Below are 18,251 nucleotides of genomic sequence, written 5' to 3' on the forward strand. Positions count from 1 at the left end.
AGCACTGAACTTTAGCTCAAAAGCGAGCCACAGGGACTCTCGGGGGCCCACGTCCCATTCAGCTTCCAGGCGCCACCATGTACTGAAACCTATCAAGCCCATAGGGAAGAGATCATCCGACCACATGGCTACCGACATCAGGTACACCGCTGATGGGTCATCAATGGTCATTGTAGAATACGGAGTGGTATGCAGGACATTTTAACTGCACGTGATCGCTGGCAACGCTAACATCTCGCCTGGGCATGCAGATGCTGAGTTGACTTGACAGACGTCATCTAGAATCCAACACGGAGCTGACTGAAGCATCAGCCGAGGCTGATGCGCAAGAATGTTGACTTGTAAACATGGTGAACAAATGAGTGAACTCTAATAATGTTTTACAAGAATCGGAGAAGCTTCACAGGTTCCAAGCAGCTACCCTGACCTCATTGAGAGGTGGCTCCGTTCGGTCTCTCTGTATTTCTTATATAAAGGAGTAATATGCGCTTTTTTGCAGTCGTTTGGGATTTTTCACTGTGCGAGAGATTCACGAGAAATGCAAGTTTAGTAAGGTTCAGAGCCATAGAGTGCTCTCCAGAAAACGTAACCGTTATTCCATCTGGACGAGGCAGCTCAATTATTTTAACTTCCTTGAGTTGCTTTTCTACGCCAGGGACGCGTATTACTACGTTCTCCATACGGGAGTCTGTGTGTTTGTCCTGGCCTGCGTGAATGATTTCGCGAAATTTAAAACTCCAGCTTTCCTTCTGCTGTCTTCTTTTGCCACATCATACTAGTCAGCGAGTGAGTGAATGGAAGCTTTCGACTAACTTACCGACTTTACGTAAGACTATAGTTTTCTTAGGTCGTGAACAAGATCATTAGAGCTAAAGTATGGCAGTGGTAGTTGTGTGCTTGGCGCACTGATCTTTTTATTTATTTTATTTACTTGTAAAGTTCCGTAGGACGAAATTGAGGAGTAAATCTTCAAGGTCATGGAACGTGTCAGTACATGAAATTACAACATAAACGTAATAACAGATAAAAATAAATGTTCATGAACCTTAAAAAAGTCAGTCCATAAATTTAAGTAAACGCTATCAGCAATACAATACAAATCAGCTTAATTTTTGAAGGAACTCTTCGACAGAATAGAAGGAGTGACCCATGAGAAAACTCTTCAGTTTCGATTTGAAAGCGCGTGAATTACTGCTAAGATTTTTGAATTCGAGTGCCAGCTTATTGAAAATGGATGCAGCAGTATACTGCACACCTTTTTGCACAAGAGTTAAGAAAGTCCGATCCAAATGCAGGGTTGATTTCTGCCGAATATTAATGGAGTGAAAGCTGCTTATTCTTGGGAATTAATTAATATTGGTAACAAGGAACGACAATAAGGAATATGCGTATTGAGAGGCCAATGCCAAAATACCGAGACTCGTGAACAGAGGTCGACAAGACATTCGTGAACTAACACCACTTTTTGCCCGAACCGCCCATTTATGAGCCAAAAACATCCTTTTAGAATGAGAAGAGTTAGCCCAAAATTTAATACCAAACGACAATATCTAATGAAAATAAGCAACGTAGACTAATTTTCGTGTCGAACTATCACTCACTTCTGATACCGTTCGAATAGTAAAAATGGCAATATTAAGTCTTTGAACAAGATCCTGAATTTGGGATTTACACGACAGGTTACTATCTATCTGAACACCTAGAAATTTGAACTGTTCAGTTTCACTAATCATATGCCCATTCTGTGAAATTAAAACGTCGGCTTTTGTTGAATTGTGTGTTAGAAACTGTAAAAACTGAGTCTTACTGTGATTTAGCGTTAGTTTATTTTCTACAAGTCATGAACTGAGGTCATGTACTGAACTATTTGAAACCGAGTCAATGTTGCACACAACATCCTTTACTACCAAGCTAGTGTCATCAGCTGCCTGTTGCTAAAGTAAGAGGTGAACCAATTGTGAGCTACTCCCCATATTCCGTAGTGGTCCAACTTCTGGAGCAATGTTTTGTGATCAACACAATCAAATGCCTTAGTTAAATCAAAAAATATGCCAAGCGTTCGAAACCTTTTGTTTAACCCATCCAGTACCTCACAGAGAAAAGAGAATGTAGCATTTCCAGTTGTTAAACGACTTCTGAGCCGAAGTGTACATTTGATAGCAAATCGTATGATATAAAATGATCAATTATCCTTATATACATAGCCTTTTCAATAACTTTTGCAAACACTGATGGCGTAGAAATAGGTCTAAAATTATCTACATTATCCATTTCTGTAAAGTGGCTTTGCTACTGGGTACTTTAATCGCTCCGAAAACTGACCATTTCTAAAGGAAAAATTACAAATATGGCTAAATACAGGGCTAACTTGTGCAGCACAGTACTTTAATATTCTGCTAGGCACTCCGTCATAACCATGAGAGTCCTTAGTCTTCAGTGATTTAATTATTGACTCAATCTCCCTCTTTTCTGTATCACAGAGGAGTATTTCAGACATCAGTCTCGGAATGGCATTTGCCAAGAAAGTTATATGATTTCCTGTAGAAACTAAATTTTTATTTAATTCACCAGCAATGCTCAGAAAATGATTGTTAAATACTGTACATATATGTGATTTATCAGTAACAGAAATATTTTTACTGCGAACTGACTTTATATCGTCGACCTTGTGCTGCTGACCAGACACTTCCTTCACAACTGACCATATGGTTTTAATTGTATCCTGTGAACATTTTAAAGCACCTTACAATAGTGTTTGTAATGGGCTACTGTAGCTTCATTGTGACTACTTCTAACATTTTGATATGATTTCCGCTTTGTTCTACATGATATCCTTATCCCACTAGTCAGCCACCCGGGCTGCCCATTACTGCTAGTATCCCGTTTAGAGTGTTCTAATGGAAAGCACCTCTCAAAGAGCATGAGAAATGTGTTAAGGAAAGCATTGTATTTACCATCTATGGTATCGCCACTATAAACATCCTCCCACTCTTGTTCCTTGACAAGGTTTAATAAACTCTCTACTGCTGTTGGATTAACTTTCCTACATAGTTTGTAATTAAATATGACATTGGTTCGAGTACAAAAGCCTTTTAGCGTTAGAATTTGTGCATCATGGTATGAAAGGCCATTCACGCTTTTACTAACAGAATGCCCATCTAGTAATGAAGAACGAATAAAAATATTGTCTGTAGCTGTGTGGCTGTGCTACTGTTCCCCTGCACCCTAGTTGAAAAAAACACAGTTTGCATTAGATCATATGAATTTAGGAGATCTACCAACATCCTTTTTCTTGCACCATCATGTACAAAATTTATATTGAAGTCACCACATGTAACTAGTTTCTGGTACTTCCTACAAAGTAAATCAAGAACCCTCTCTAGCTTGAGCAGAAATGCTCTGAAGTCGGAATTAGGGGACCTATAAACAACAGCAGTTAGAAGTTTAGTTTCACTAAATTCAACTACCGCTGCACAACATTCAAATATCTGCTCAGTGCAGTGTCGCGATACGTCTATGGACTCAAATGGAATACTGTTTTTTACGTACAGAGCCACTCCCCCACCCCGCAAAGAACTCCTTGAGAAACAGCCAGCTAATCTGTAGCCTGGTAAAGGAAGCCTCTGAATTGTCAGATTATTTAAGTGGTGCTCTGATATACCAATAATTTCATAGTCAACATCTGTTAGTAGTTCACTAACTTTATCTCTAATACCTCATATTTTGATGAAATATGCTAATTCCTTCTCTACTTGGAAACATTACATCCTTGGAAGGCGAGCCCTTAGTTAGAGGGACTTCCTTTAAGCAGGTATACCTATCAGCTGACGTCAGCCTGAAAAAGGTGCACCTCTAACACCAACTAATACAGGAAATTTGCCATGAGTGACACCACCACCACCACCACCACCACCACCACCAACCACTACACTCTCACCTGTACCATAAGCTTAGCCAGCATCCGCTTCCCATATCTATTGAGGTGCAGGCCATGCCTAGTGAAACCCGATCTACTGACAGACCCAGCTGGCACCATTGAGATGTGACCCATGCCCTCTGCCATCAGCGCCCTCCCCAGCCCACGTTAACGCACCTACCAGCTGCATTAAGGTGAGGTCGATCATGACGCTGAAACCGCTGCACGAAGTGCACATTAGTGCCACCAGTTTGAGCAGCTATCTTTACCAGGTCACCACCTACATCATATTCCCCGTCCCTATCGAGACTGTTCCCTGCTCCACCCACTATCACTACCTGATCCTCCTTCGTAAAATTCCTACATCCCTATGCTGTCAGTCACCTGAGCCAACCCTGCACTAGGCTTCACAATGCTGATGACCTGGTACTCACTCCCCAACACTTCCTGCAACTGCTGGCCCACACCTCTACCGTGAGAACTAACTAGCAGCAGAACCTTCTTCTTTCTGCTAGACTTTGCGATTAACCTAGGCCTCCTAACTGCTGAGCACTGCTGCATGTTCCCTACATCTACATCTACACGAGACTCCTCTCCACTCAACTCTGACAGTTTGTCATATCTATTGCATGTGCGCAAAGTAAAACTGTCTGAATACCTCCTCTTTCTAGCTGCCTTCTTGCCAACTGCCGGTTCCCATTCCCCACCACCCTTCACCCCCCTGAACCTATCTAGTTCCTCCTTTGCGCATCGTAACTGCATCAGAAGGGCACAGATCTTACGCTCCTGCTCCTCTGTCAATTTATTTCTGTTACAGATTCTGCATTCCCAGGAGAGGATCGCACTAAAAGGACCGCTGGCTTCCCCACTGCATTACCACCAGTGAAAATACTTTGAACAAATCCCACACCGTAATCCACCACTCACAAACCCACGACAGAGCCCACACTTCTCACTCATGGTAAAATTTTACAGTTACTGAAAAAACTGTACATCTACGTTACCAAAGTTCAGTTACACCAGTAGAACTATTTACGAACTAACAACAATGGTCTCGAAATTCTCTGCCTATTAAGAAAGCAACTGCTCGTATTAATACTACACCACAGCTAATACCAATACAAACAAAATTTCACAAAATTATTAGCTAAAACCAAAAAATTCGAACGGCCACTGGAACACTAAGCAAAGTTAAAACACTGAAAGAAAGTTTTACTGAAATATTTCACTAGAGACAATAATAAACGTCAGTTGGAAACTAAAGCACGAAATTACTAAACGACTTCGATGCACAGAAAACTTTAAAACACACAGCGAGCGAACGATTACAGAAGTTTATTAGTCGTTATTTCGCCACAAACGGCACACAACACGGCTGAAAACTTAAATTTAATAACTGTATTACAGAACACAAGTAAGTTTGTCAGAATTTAGCTTTATAACCGCTACAGCTGCAGTGCACGCCGCAAAGTGTAAACACACTGCTGAGGCGCGAGGCTTTGACGAACGACGCAAGCACACTCTTAAGTGAAGCATGAATTTCAACTGACTTTTGTCTGTCATCATTTACGCGTTCTTTTAAGAACAGAAAGTATGATAGTCTCTGTTTCCTTGGCATTTTGTGAATTTTAAAATCGCAGCTGTTTCCTTAATCCATGAACTCAGCATGTACTTTTCCAGAGCGCGATTTACAATCAGTTTAAACATTGCCCAAAGTTCTTCTACGTCCATCAAATTGGAACTAAATGACTCCCGTTCACTGTCTAAGTGGGATTCTAAGAACTGCTTATCTGCTCTTTCTAGCAAAAATACTCTGCTAGCCTGCTTAAGTAACCATCGTCATTATGATGATATCATAATCGGCAATCGCTGTCTTTATACCGACACTATGGATGAAGTCAGACCTGTTTCTAGCTACTAGGTCTAAAATATGTCCTTTCCGTGTGTTCTGTCGAACTATCTGCTCAAGACAGTGTCTAAAATACGTGATCAAATGTACTTCACAAGATTATCCCTGTTACCTACAGTTGATCCATAGACGTCCCTGATCTATACCTCTGGGTGTTAAAGTTCACTCTAACTGATATTGTAAGTTCTGGGAATGTCCGTGCTACTGTGTGTAGAATTTCTTTGAATGATTCCAAAACGGTCGGGGGGAATGAGCAGAATATATGCTATATCAATCGAGATTCCACGCAAACCAAATATGCCGAAATACAAAGAAGATACTGCCGAAAATAGACAACTTAGACATAATTATGACGACATGGTGACTCAAACGTAAATCACTGATGTGAGATACAATTCTTTTCTGTGGAAACCACGTACAAGGCGAGGAATTCAGTACCAAGACAAATAAAGATGAAAGGCACAGAGAAACAGATAGTACTATCCTATCACTGACTCAAACCCTCCTTCAATATGTATCTAGCAGGACTGATACTGATGTAGTGGAATCACCAGAAGCTTTTACACTTGATAATCTACAATCCGTCAACAACCTGAAACTGCAGCCAAAGGACGTTATATCATCTGTAGATATGCAACAAGAGCTAAAAGTTACGCATAACAATCTTTAAAATAGTCTTAGCTACATTACCCGCTTGCCGCGCCTTGGAGGTGGCTCAGTTGTCTTTCCGATTCCTGAAGCGATTGACCGAATTCAGCTGACAGTGAACAACGTACCACTGAGATCTCTGTGACCTCCTTGAGTTCGAACAAACTTATGAACTCTTTGTCAAAGTGCATGACCGGATCTACTTTTACTTCTCCCAATCTTCATAACATGTATTCGCTAAGCATCTTTGATGTATGCAGATATTACAAATAAATGCTATGTACAATGCGAGACAAATGACTGAGAGACATAAATTAGTAGAACATTGAGGGACAGACGTTATACGTAAGGAATTTCTCAGTTTTCAGTTAACGTAACGGTAATAGTATGTGATCCAAATGCAAAAGCATCGACAGGACTTTTCAAGAGATTTGATTTAGTAAAAAAAAATCCCAACTTTGTGACGCACACTCTGTATCAGTGACACTTAAGACCTCACATTGTAAGCTAACACTAACGAGCATTTGTGTGTAATATTCATACAACTGTTGCCCCACAAAATGATGTACTTGGCGCGACGGGAAAAAAATTATATTTCCCTCGGCCACTGCAGGGAGCCAGATAAGCAGTTTTAAACTAAACGTTTGATTTTTTTTTAAACAATGACCCTCAGAACTTTCCCTGGCAAAGACAACTCAAACTTAACCTATTCATTTATTACCCACAATAAACAAGCCCAACGCAATCTGACTGCTATACATTGACAACATGACTCCCAATAAGTAACACAAAAGAATGGCCCTGAACTGCAAGAAATTCTGACTGTAATACAAATCCAAAAAGTATGAAATTAAAGAAATGTGAAACTACGTCCAACTCTGTTAATTGCCTAAACTCATTTCAGTCACGAATCCCGATAGCGCAAACCCCATTCTTTTTCGTAAGTCTCTTACCTCATAGAAAATCTTCATGAGACGAACTACAGCAATTACAGCAAGTAACAACAACGGCCAGCTAAATAAAAAGATTCTAATTACTATAGACTAACTACTAGGAGGCATATGGTTAGCAAAAAGAAAGACTTCGTTGAAGAGCAAACAATGTACACTCCTGGAAATTGAAATAAGAACACCGTGAATTCATTGTCCCAGGAAGGGGAAACTTTATTGACACATTCCTGGGGTCAGATACATCACATGATCACACTGACAGAACCACAGGCACATAGACACAGGCAACAGAGCATGCACAATGTCGGCACTAGTACAGTGTATATCCACCTTTCGCAGCAATGCAGGCTGCTATTCTCCCATGGAGACGATCGTAGAGATGCTGGATGTAGTCCTGTGGAACGGCTTGCCATGCCATTTCCACCTGGCGCCTCAGTTGGACCAGCTTTCGTGCTGGACGTGCAGACCGCGTGAGACGACGCTTCATCCAGTCCCAAACATGCTCAATGGGGGACAGATCCGGAGATCTTGCTGGCCAGGGTAGTTGACTTACACCTTCTAGAGCACGTTGGGTGGCACGGGATACATGCGGACGTGCACTGTCCTGTTGGAACAGCAAGTTCCCTTGCCGGTCTAGGAATGGTAGAACGATGGGTTCGATGACGGTTTGGATGTACCGTGCACTATTCAGTGTCCCCTCGACGATCACCAGTGGTGTACGGCCAGTGTAGGAGATCGCTCCCCACACCATGATGCCGGGTGTTGGCCCTGTGTGCCTCGGTCGTATGCAGTCCTGATTGTGGCGCTCACCTGCACGGCGCCAAACACGCATACGACCATCATTGGCACCAAGGCAGAAGTGACTCTCATCGCTGAAGACGACACGTCTCCATTCGTCCCTCCATTCACGCCTGTCGCGACACCACTGGAGGCGGGCTGCACGATGTTGGGGCGTGAGCGGAAGACGGCCTAACGGTGTGCGGGACCGTAGCCCAGCTTCATGGAGACGGTTGCGAATGGTCCTCGCCGATACCCCAGGAGCAACAGTGTCCCTAATTTGCTGGGAAGTGGCGGTGCGGTCCCCTACGGCACTGCGTAGGATCCTACGGTCTTGGCGTGCATCCGTGCGTCGCTGCGGTCCGGTCCCAGGTCGACGGGCACGTGCACCTTCCGCCGACCACTGGCGACAACATCGATGTACTGTGGAGACCTCACGCCCCACGTGTTGAGCAATTCGGCGGTACGTCCACCCGGCCTCCCGCATGCCCACTATACGCCCTCGCTCAAAGTCCGTCAACTGCACATACGGTTCACGTCCACGCTGTCGCGGCATGCTACCAGTGTTAAAGACTGCGATGGAGCTCCGTATGCCACGGCAAACTGGCTGACACTGACGGCGGTGGTGCACAAATGCTGCGCAGCTAGCGCTATTCGACGGCCAACACCGCGGTTCCTGGTGTGTCCGCTGTGCCGTGCGTGTGATCATTGCTTGTACAGCCCTCTCGCAGTGTCCGGAGCAAGTATGGTGGGTCTGACACACCGGTGTCAATGTGTTCTTTTTTCCATTTCCAGGAGTGTATTTAGGAAATTTTACCTTATTCATACCTTATTCATGTGACACCCAGTTCCAAAAATTATATAATTGACAACAATTCCACTGCCCAAGCATTATCCATCATGCATCTATCCTCATACATTTCCTTGCGTATTTTCTCGTAAACACATCATTTCATCTCACTTTACAATGCATGTCCTACCAACACAGTCTCCACTAAGAAAATCATGTCCATACACTTTTCTATCCAATCGCTAACTGCTAATCCACAGAATCTCTTGCCGAGGGCGCAGAGCGCAGTCAGCTATATTAACACAGTTTGTAGCACTGACAACATATAAACAGGCTACTTACAAGGTCAAGTAAGACGTCTCAACAAACCTTCACCAGAAACGTCCGCTGATACGGGAATACTGCTAACGAGGCGCCAAGCCGGTTACCTCATGCTGTCACCAAGTACAGCGGCCGAGGTGACAATGCTATTGACACTGCAGAAGTCTGGAGCCACTCCAAGCAGATGACTAAGTTATTTCACATCCGAGCCATAAGGCTTTTGAGGCAGCCCCGGACCTACGGTATTTCCTAACCGGGAGAAAATATTGATAGTGTCTCCCCCCCTCCCCTCCCGCCACGAGCGTTTGTGATTGGACGTGAAAAATTAAGAAAAAAAGATTTTTCAAAAGTATATTCATTTTACAGCGCACATCTTTCTGAAGACAACACATACATGTTCGAGGAAATGTAAGACATGTCATTCGGTCTTAAGGGTTCCGAAGAACACAGAATTCTTCTATCGCACGTCACTGTATTTCGTGCTGTGAAATTCAAGGTGTATATTTCGTAATAATAGCCATCAAACCTATATTCAAGACAGTGGAAAATAAAGTGTTCTATCGTACCCCTCCTTCTCCCAGTCGACCGGTTTGACATCCTACACCGCTTAAAAAACCCACAATTAATATAGGGTGACGGGGAGAATAAGAACTCACAAAATTTTGACTCTTTACCCCCTGTTAGCCGGTAACTTTGTGACTTTCACTTTTGTGTGATATAATGTTACGTCTAGGAAATAAACAGTAAAGACCAGAGACAAGCAAGACAGTAAACATTTCTTCAATCCTTAGCTCCCAACACCTTTTCCTCTCTTCTCTTGCTACAGCTTTAGACGGCGTACCTTCCTTTGTGCGAAAGAATCTATTACTTCATCAAAGTTCGTCAAACGTTTTGCTACATAAAAAATCAAAACGTCGTTGACTAACACTGAAAAAGACGTTAGTACGAATATTACCCAAGACTGGTGTGGTTTCTAGATTTGTTTTGGCACAAATGATCATTTTTATGTACCTCATTTACAGATATAACACGACAGAACATAACGAAGTACCAAACCTATTAGGCCTCCTGCAAGCAGATAGTTTTATTTTAGGAAATGGTTTCACATTTCATTAATACGATCCAGTTTCTCAAGCTAAGATTGAAAGATTGAAAAGTAGTAGTAAATTTTTATACGAATTAGAAATCGTGATATTCTTTAATTTGTGTGATGTTCCCGATTCTTATCCTTCCTCGTTCTAACAAACAATCTTGTCAGCACTAGTTCTGTAACTATTCCTGCCATTACCAAAACTTATTCATTGTGTAACTTCACTAACACTGCCAGAATCATCAGTTCAGTTATCCCGCGTTAATTCTACGTTAGGTGTTATTAAGTGAGAGTATAACGACTTTTTCCTGCTGTTTCGAGAACAAATCATGAAGCGGCTACAAACTGGGGCCAGTACAACTGGTAGTGTAGCGATCTGACAAAAATTTTCTGTCGAAATTTCGTTTTCTTAGATACACCTAGAAGATAATATGTAATCTTTCTTATCTCTTATTCCTGTTACCCATTTATTTCCACTCTGGCAGTCTGAACCTACGGATTTCGCTAATAATTATAACAACGCTGATCATTCGCACACACAGTCACCCATATAAACAAACAGCGATTGACATTTACCCAATTGGGTTTATTCGGGTCAGCTCCTGTAGCCCCGTCATCTCTTTCTCTGCGGGAATGATTCTTTGTTTCTAAATGCAATGGGGATTCCCCTGTCAGAGACATGAAGTGCACTATGCACGTATTCAAAAATAAACTTATAATTTGTTGAGAAATCAACTTTAAATGTGCCCAATAATGTTCAAAACCCAACTGGGATGCGTTTCAAAATCATAATTGATAGCCCAACATGCACCGGATGCTAGTGCTTTGGGAAAAAATGTTTTTTCTGCAAGAATATGAATGTAACACCCCCTGAGAAATTACCATCCGGGGCAGATATCCCCCCCCCCCCCCGTTAGATTCAGGTCTGGTGGTATCTGGCACACTTGCTTCATGCATTTGCATTTTAACTGAGGCACAACATGAATTATAGAGTTCAATGATCGTTGCTTCTGATGGACGACATGTTTTGTGTGCCACCTCCAAAAGCTTAGCTTGCCCACAGTTTCTCATAGAACTGGTAGACATATTGTTTCTGTCGTACTTGACACTCTAGATCAGGTTGTATTGCGTAGCTAGTAAGAACTAGGTTTTTGAAGGTGTTTCCAATAGATATTTGCACTGTCTGCTATTACATATTTTGACCCTTCAGAGAAGGTCCCCTAAAGTGACTGTATGTTAATCTACTATCAGCGAGGGTTTCGATGCAACAAGAGACAAATCAACATTGAAAGACCACGTAGACATGTCCACTTATCCGAGTATAAAGATACTTTAGCATGACTTTGATAATATTACTTTAGAATCACTAAATAGTGGTGGTGTAAGTGGCGTCCATAGGTAAGTTACGTGATGACATAGCCCTGCAGCAATTGTCCAGATGCGATGATGCCAGGTGCAGTTGCCTATGCACTGTATGCTGACATCCGCAGTTCTAGGAATTCTGATGCTGATGTCATCAACTCCTGAAATACTGATGCTTATGTCAGCAGTAAACCGCGAATTACTTTCAACAAATGGAAATTTTATTCCTAAAAGCCTTTTTCTAAAACAGATTTAAAATTATAATCAGAAAGCACGCTTTAAATATCAAGTTACAATGTATTCAGAGGCGGAAAGAACAAATTTTTGACAGTATGAGCTTTTGGGCTGAGAACCTTGTCGCTCCCTTTTGACACGGCCGTAGTCATGATCGCTCACAACAAACTCTGAAAGAATACACTGGTGCAAATCTGCAACACACCAATTCGTTAACACCGAATCCGACAAACATGACAGAGGCAGCTACTAACGTATGCAGATTGACAGGGAGATTACTGAACAACCCGAAACGCAGGTTGTTCTAACCTGCCCCTACTCCACAAGGAAAGAAACGGACCACCTAATTCACAATGGTTCAAATGGCCCGAAGCACTATGGGACTTAACATCTGAGGTCATCAGTCCCCTAGACATAGAACTACCTAAACCTGACTAACCTAAGGACATCATACACATTCATGTCCGAAGCAGGATTCAAAACTGCGACCGCAGAAGCAGCGCGGTACCGGACTGAAGCGCCTAGAACCGCTCGGTTACAAGGGGCCGACACTCAATTCATAAATAACCACCTTCCCACAAGTAGGCAAATGGACAAGAATGGTGGGACGACCCCAAAACAAAGCGGCTGGTGTCCTCACCAAGAAAACAAGTAGAATTTAACAAGTAAATGAAACAACATATCTCCAACCACTTAACTTCTAATAAACTACGATTTCTGGCGAAGACCTGGCACAACACCCCCAAAGTTCTCCCGAACCGTCCGCTCCCAGCCGCTTCAACGGACGCAGGAAGACGCGCCGATCTCCCGTCTCACGGCGTCACAGCTCGCACCGGCCAGACCGAAGTCGTGGGTTGACTCCTGTTGCTCTCGGGACGGCCGCGAAGCCACTATCCCTCGCTATACGGCGCGGCCCACTGGACTCACGTGGCGACCTCACATGCGCCGACGCTCAAAGTGGTCAAGTCATCTTGTGTCTCAGTGCGCGACCGACCAACCGAACGATCCAACTGCCAATGACCGTTGCCTGTCCGAGCAACTCGAGAAGAATGGCGGCCTAACGTGCAGACTCAGATGCAGGAACACAGCCCCAACCGGACGACCACTAGCTGAGTTCTGTTACTGGTGGAGTGGCAAGACTCTAATTTTAACGGCTTTAAAGTTTGATCCAAACGACAGACTTCCTACACATCTCCGACGGTACTTCGCTTCGAGTACTGCACTTCGATTTGTGTTTTCGTGCACTAATCGAAGCGTTGGGGTTGCAGGTGGCAGCCAGTCAGTCAGCAGCGGTCCCAGCCAGCAGCCAGCAACCAGCAGCGGTACCAGCCAGCAGCCAGCAGTGGTCCCAGCCAGCAGCCAGCAGCAGTCCCAGCCAGCAGCGGTCCCAGCCAGCAGCCAGCAGCGCTCCCAGTCAGCAGTGGTCCCAGCCGTCAGCGGTCCCAGCCAGCAGCGGTTAAAGCCAGCAGCCAGCAGCGTTACCAGCCAGCAGCCAGCAGTGGTCCCAGCCAGCAGCCAGCAGCGCTCCCAGCCAGCAGCGGTCCCAGCCAGCAGCCAGCGGTCCCAGCCAGCAGCGGTACCAGCCAGCAGCGGTACCAGCCAGCAGCCAACAGTGGCCCCAGCCAGCAGCCAGCAGCGGTCCCAACCAGCAGCCAGCAGTGGTACCAGCCAGCAGCCAGCAGCGGTCCCAGCCAGCAGCCAGCAACCAGCAGCATTACCAGCCAGCAGCCAGCAGTGGTCCCAGCCAGCAGCCAGCAGCGCTCCCAGCCAGCAGCGGTCCCAGCCAGCAGCCAGCGGTCCCAGCCAGCAGCGGTACCAGCCAGCAGCCAACAGTGGCCCCAGCCAGCAGCCAGCAGCGGTCCCAACCAGCAGCCAGCAGTGGTACCAGCCAGCAGCCAGCAGCGGTCTCAGCCAGCAGCCAGCAGAGGTCCCAGCCAGCAGCGTTCCCAGCCAGCAGCGGTACCAGCCAGCAGCCAGCAGTGGTCCAAGCCAGCAGCCAGCAGCGGTCCCAGCCAGCAACAGTCCCAGCCATCAGCGGTCCCAGCCAGCAGCGGTACAAGCCAGTAGCCAGCAGTGGTCCCAGCCAGCAGCCAGCAGTGGTCCCAGCCAGCAGCCAGCAGCGGTACCAGCCAGCAGCCAGCAGTGGTCCCAGCCAGAAGCCAGAAGCGGTCCCAACCAGCAGCCAGCAGTGGTACCAGCCAGCAGCGATTACAGCCAGCAGCAAGAAGCGTTACCAGCCAGCAGCCTGCAGTGGTCCCAGCCAGCAGCCAGCAGCGCTCCCAGCCAGCAGCGGTCCCAGCCAGCAGCCAGCGGTCCCAGCCAGCAGATGTACCAGCCAGCAGCCAGCAGTGGCCCCAGCCAGCAGCCAGCAGCGGTCCCAGCCAGCAGCCAGCAGTGGTACCAGCCAGCAGCCAGCAGCGGTCCCAGCCAGCAGCCAGCAGAGGTCCCAGCCAGCAGCGTTCCCAGCCAGCAGCCAGCAGTAGTCCCAGCCAGCAGCGGTACCAGCCAGCAGCCAGCAGTGGTCCCAGTCAGCAGCCAGTAGCGGTACCAGCCAGCAGCCAGCAGTGGTCCCAGACAGCAGCCAGCAGCTGCCCCAGCCAGCAGCCAGCAGCAGTCCCAGGCAGCAGCGATCCCAGCCATCTGCAGTCCCAGCCAGCAGCGGTACCAGCCAGCAGCCAGAAGTGGTCCTAGCCAGCAGCCAGCAGCGGTCCCAGCCAGCAGCGGTCTGAGCCAGCAGCGGTCCCAGCCAGCAGCAGTACCAGCCAGCAGTCAGCAGTGGTCGCAGCCAGCAGCTAGCAGCGGTCCCAGCCAGCAGCCAGCAGTTCCCCCAGCCAGCAGCCAGCAGCGGTCCCAGCCAGCAGCGGTCCCAGCCAGCAGCGGTCTGAGCCAGCAGCAGTCTGAGCCAGCAGCGGTCCCAGCCAGCAGTGGTACCAGCCAGCAGCCAGCAGTGGTCCCAGGCAGCCGCCTGCAGATGTCCCAGCCAGCAGCGGTGCTGGCCATCAGCGGTCGCAGCCAGCAGCGGTACCAGCCAGCAGCCAGCAGTGGTCCCAATCAGCAGCGAGCAGCGGTCCCAGCCAGCAGTGGTCCCAGCCAGCAGCCAGCATCGGTATCAGCCAGCACCCAGCAGTGGTCTCAGCCACCAGCCAGCAGCGATCCCAGCCAGCAGCCAGCAGCGGTCCCAGCCAGCAACGGTCCCAGCCAGCAGCGGTCTGAGCCAGCAGCAGTCTGAGCCAGCAGCGGTCCCAGCCAGCAGTGGTCCCAGCCAGCAGCCAGCAGCCAGCAGTGGTCCCAGCCAGCAGCCAGCAGTCAGCAGCAGTACCAGCCAGCAAGCAGCAGTGGTCCCAGCCAGCAGCCAGCAGCAGTCCTTGCCAGCAGCCATCAGCGGTCCCAGCCATCAGCGGTCCCAGCCAGCAGTGGTACCAGCCAGCAGCCAGCAGTGGTCCCAGCCAGCAGCCAGCTGCAGTCCCAGCCAGCAGTGGTCCAAGCCATCAGCAGTCCCAGCCAGCAGTGGTACCAGCCAGCAGGCAGCAGTGGTCCCAGCCAGCAGCCAGCAGCTGTTCCAGCCAGCAGCCAGCTGCGGTACCAGCTAGCAGCCAGCAGTGGTCACAGCCAGCAGCAGTCCCAGCCAGCACCCAGCGGTGGTCCCAGCCAGCAGCTAGCAGCGGTCTCAGCCATCAGCAGGCCCAGCCATCAGCGGTCCCACCCAGCAGTGGTACCAGCCAGCAGCTACCAGCAGTCTCAGCCAGCATGCAGCAGGGCTCCCAGCTAGCAGACAGCAACGGTGCCACCCAGCATCGGTCCCAGCCATCAGCGGTCTCAGCCAGCAGCGGTACCAGCCAGCAGCCTGCAGTTGTCCCAGCGAGCAGCCAGCAGCTTTCCCAGCCAGCAGGCAGCGGCGGTACCAGCCAGCAGCCAGCAATGGTTCCAGCCAGGAGCCAGCAGCGGTCCCAGCCAGCAGCCAGCAGCAGTCCCAGCCAGCGGCGGTCCCAGCCAACAGCGGTTCCGGCCAGCAATGGTCCCAGCCAGCAGCCAGCAGCCAGCAGCAGCAGCAGCAGCAGTGGTGTCCCCACCGGCCAGCGAACTGTGTCGCCCCCTGCCAGCAGCAGCAGAGTGGGGCTTCAGCCCAAGTCTTCTTCGTCGTTCTAATTCCTTTTCCTTCTGTTTTTCATCTACTTGCCCGTCACTTTTTTGGCACTGTTTCTTTTTCCTGTCCTGTGTCTTTCTCCTTGTCGCAATGTCAACACCCACCACCACTACTACAGCCACCACTACTGCCATCATCTACACATCTCCCTCCACCGCCGCCACCACTATCACGTGGTGTGCCCAATCACCTCCCCCTCAGTCCATCCCCCCACTCCTCACTCTCCCATCTCCCTCGCTTTTTGTCGCCCCATCGCCAGCTCCTCCCTCCCGTGCCTCCTCTGATCCCATCCCTCCACTCCCTCCCTCTGCTCCATCTGTTTCCGTGGCTGCCATTAGGGTTGTGGCCTGGAGGGCCAAAACCCACACTCCACTTGCACCTTTGCCCTCTTCTTTGTCTCCATCATCGCCATCGCCTTCGCCCTACCATCTCCGGCGCCGACTCCAGCACCGGGACCTGCCACTCCACGCCACTCTCCAGTTGCTCCCGTCCCCCACACCTCCTCCGCTGCTGTCAAACGCCCCAGTGGCACCCCTGCCTCCTCTGTACCTAAAAAGGCTCCTCCTCGTCCCCCTTCCCCTGCCCAGGATGCCATGGATGTCTCCCCACCTGTCCCTGCCCCCTCCACCTCCTCCTCCCCCTCGTCCTACCTCTACCTCCTCTCCCATCCTGATCCTTCCCTTCTTGAGGCCCGGAACCTCACCCTCTTCATTCACCAACATTTTCCTGGTGCCCCCATCTCCCTCCTCACCGTGACTCGGTCCTTATCTCTTCCTCCAGCTCTACCCTTCACACCAATATCCTTTCCCGCATCACCGTCACCCGCTTTGGCCCTAATGCCTCCCTCACCCCTGTCCCTTCCCCACCTCCCTCCCCCCAACCCCAACCCTCGTGTCGCCCACCGACCCTCACCACCATGATCACTCGGCTCAGTCCGACGATCACGGAGGAGGAGGTGTTGGCGGAGCTCAAGGCGTATTCCCATCTGGAGGTGCGTGCAGTTCGCCGCATTCACAACTCCGACGGCCCCACACGCCTTATGCGGGTTTTTTCCGAACACGCCCCCTCCATAGACCGTCTCCTGAAGGAGGGTGCCCTCCTCTTTAACGAACGCTACAAGGTTGACCCCTCCCATTCCCCTCCTCAATCCCTCCGCTGCCAGAGGTGCTTGCGGTATAATGCACACCCATCATCTGAGTGCTGCGAGGCTCCAACCTGCACGCACTGTAAGCAAGCATACTTCCTACGGCAGTGCCCCAATCTCCAGTCCCCTCCCTCCTGTAACACCTGTAACCTTCCTCATCCTACGTACTACCAGAAATGTAAGGCCCGACCCCCACCTACCACTCCTGAACTCACCATCCCTGTCTGCCCTCTGGACGCTCCCACCTCTCCTGGCAATTCCTTTCGCCCCCCCCCCCCCTACCGCTGAGGACATCATCAGATTCCTTACCATCGTCCTCCAAAACGTTTACCCTTTCCAGCGCCACCACACCATCCAACAGATATCCCTCACCACCCGTTTCGTCTTTCACCTAAAAATATATGCCACCTACTCCCACAATCAGGTCCATTTCACCTTCTCCCGTCTCGACACCATCGTCTAAATCCTAGTCATGGCGTGACAGCACCATATCCTGTTCAACAACATCCGCTCCCTTCCCGCCAACAATAACCTCTTCCTACACACCCTTGTCACCCATTGCGTGGATGCCTTCCTCCTAAATGAAACCTTCCTCCAACCCCACCAAACCATCCACACTTCGCCCTACCTCCTTCACCACTCCGATAATCCAAACTGCACGTGGAAGAGTTGCCATTGGTCACCACCACACTGCCAGATCCTGGTTTGGCTCCAACCTCTCCTTCCTGACCCCACCGAACACCTGATCCTTAGTCTCTTCTTCGCCAGCCTTACCTGCGCCACCATCTATGTCCGCCCTAACGCCCCTATTCCTTTTGACTTCCTCTCCCACATTGACCGTACCTTCTCCTTCTACGTGATCGCCGCCGACCTCAACATCCATAGTCGTTCCGCCACCCAGTTACGGCGGTGGCATCGGTTCCTCTCCTCCCTTCAAGGCAACCTCATCCTCATTCCCCAGCACAC

Source organism: Schistocerca cancellata, chromosome 6 (genome assembly GCF_023864275.1).
Source record: "Schistocerca cancellata isolate TAMUIC-IGC-003103 chromosome 6, iqSchCanc2.1, whole genome shotgun sequence".
Taxonomy (NCBI): Eukaryota; Metazoa; Arthropoda; class Insecta; order Orthoptera; family Acrididae; genus Schistocerca; species Schistocerca cancellata.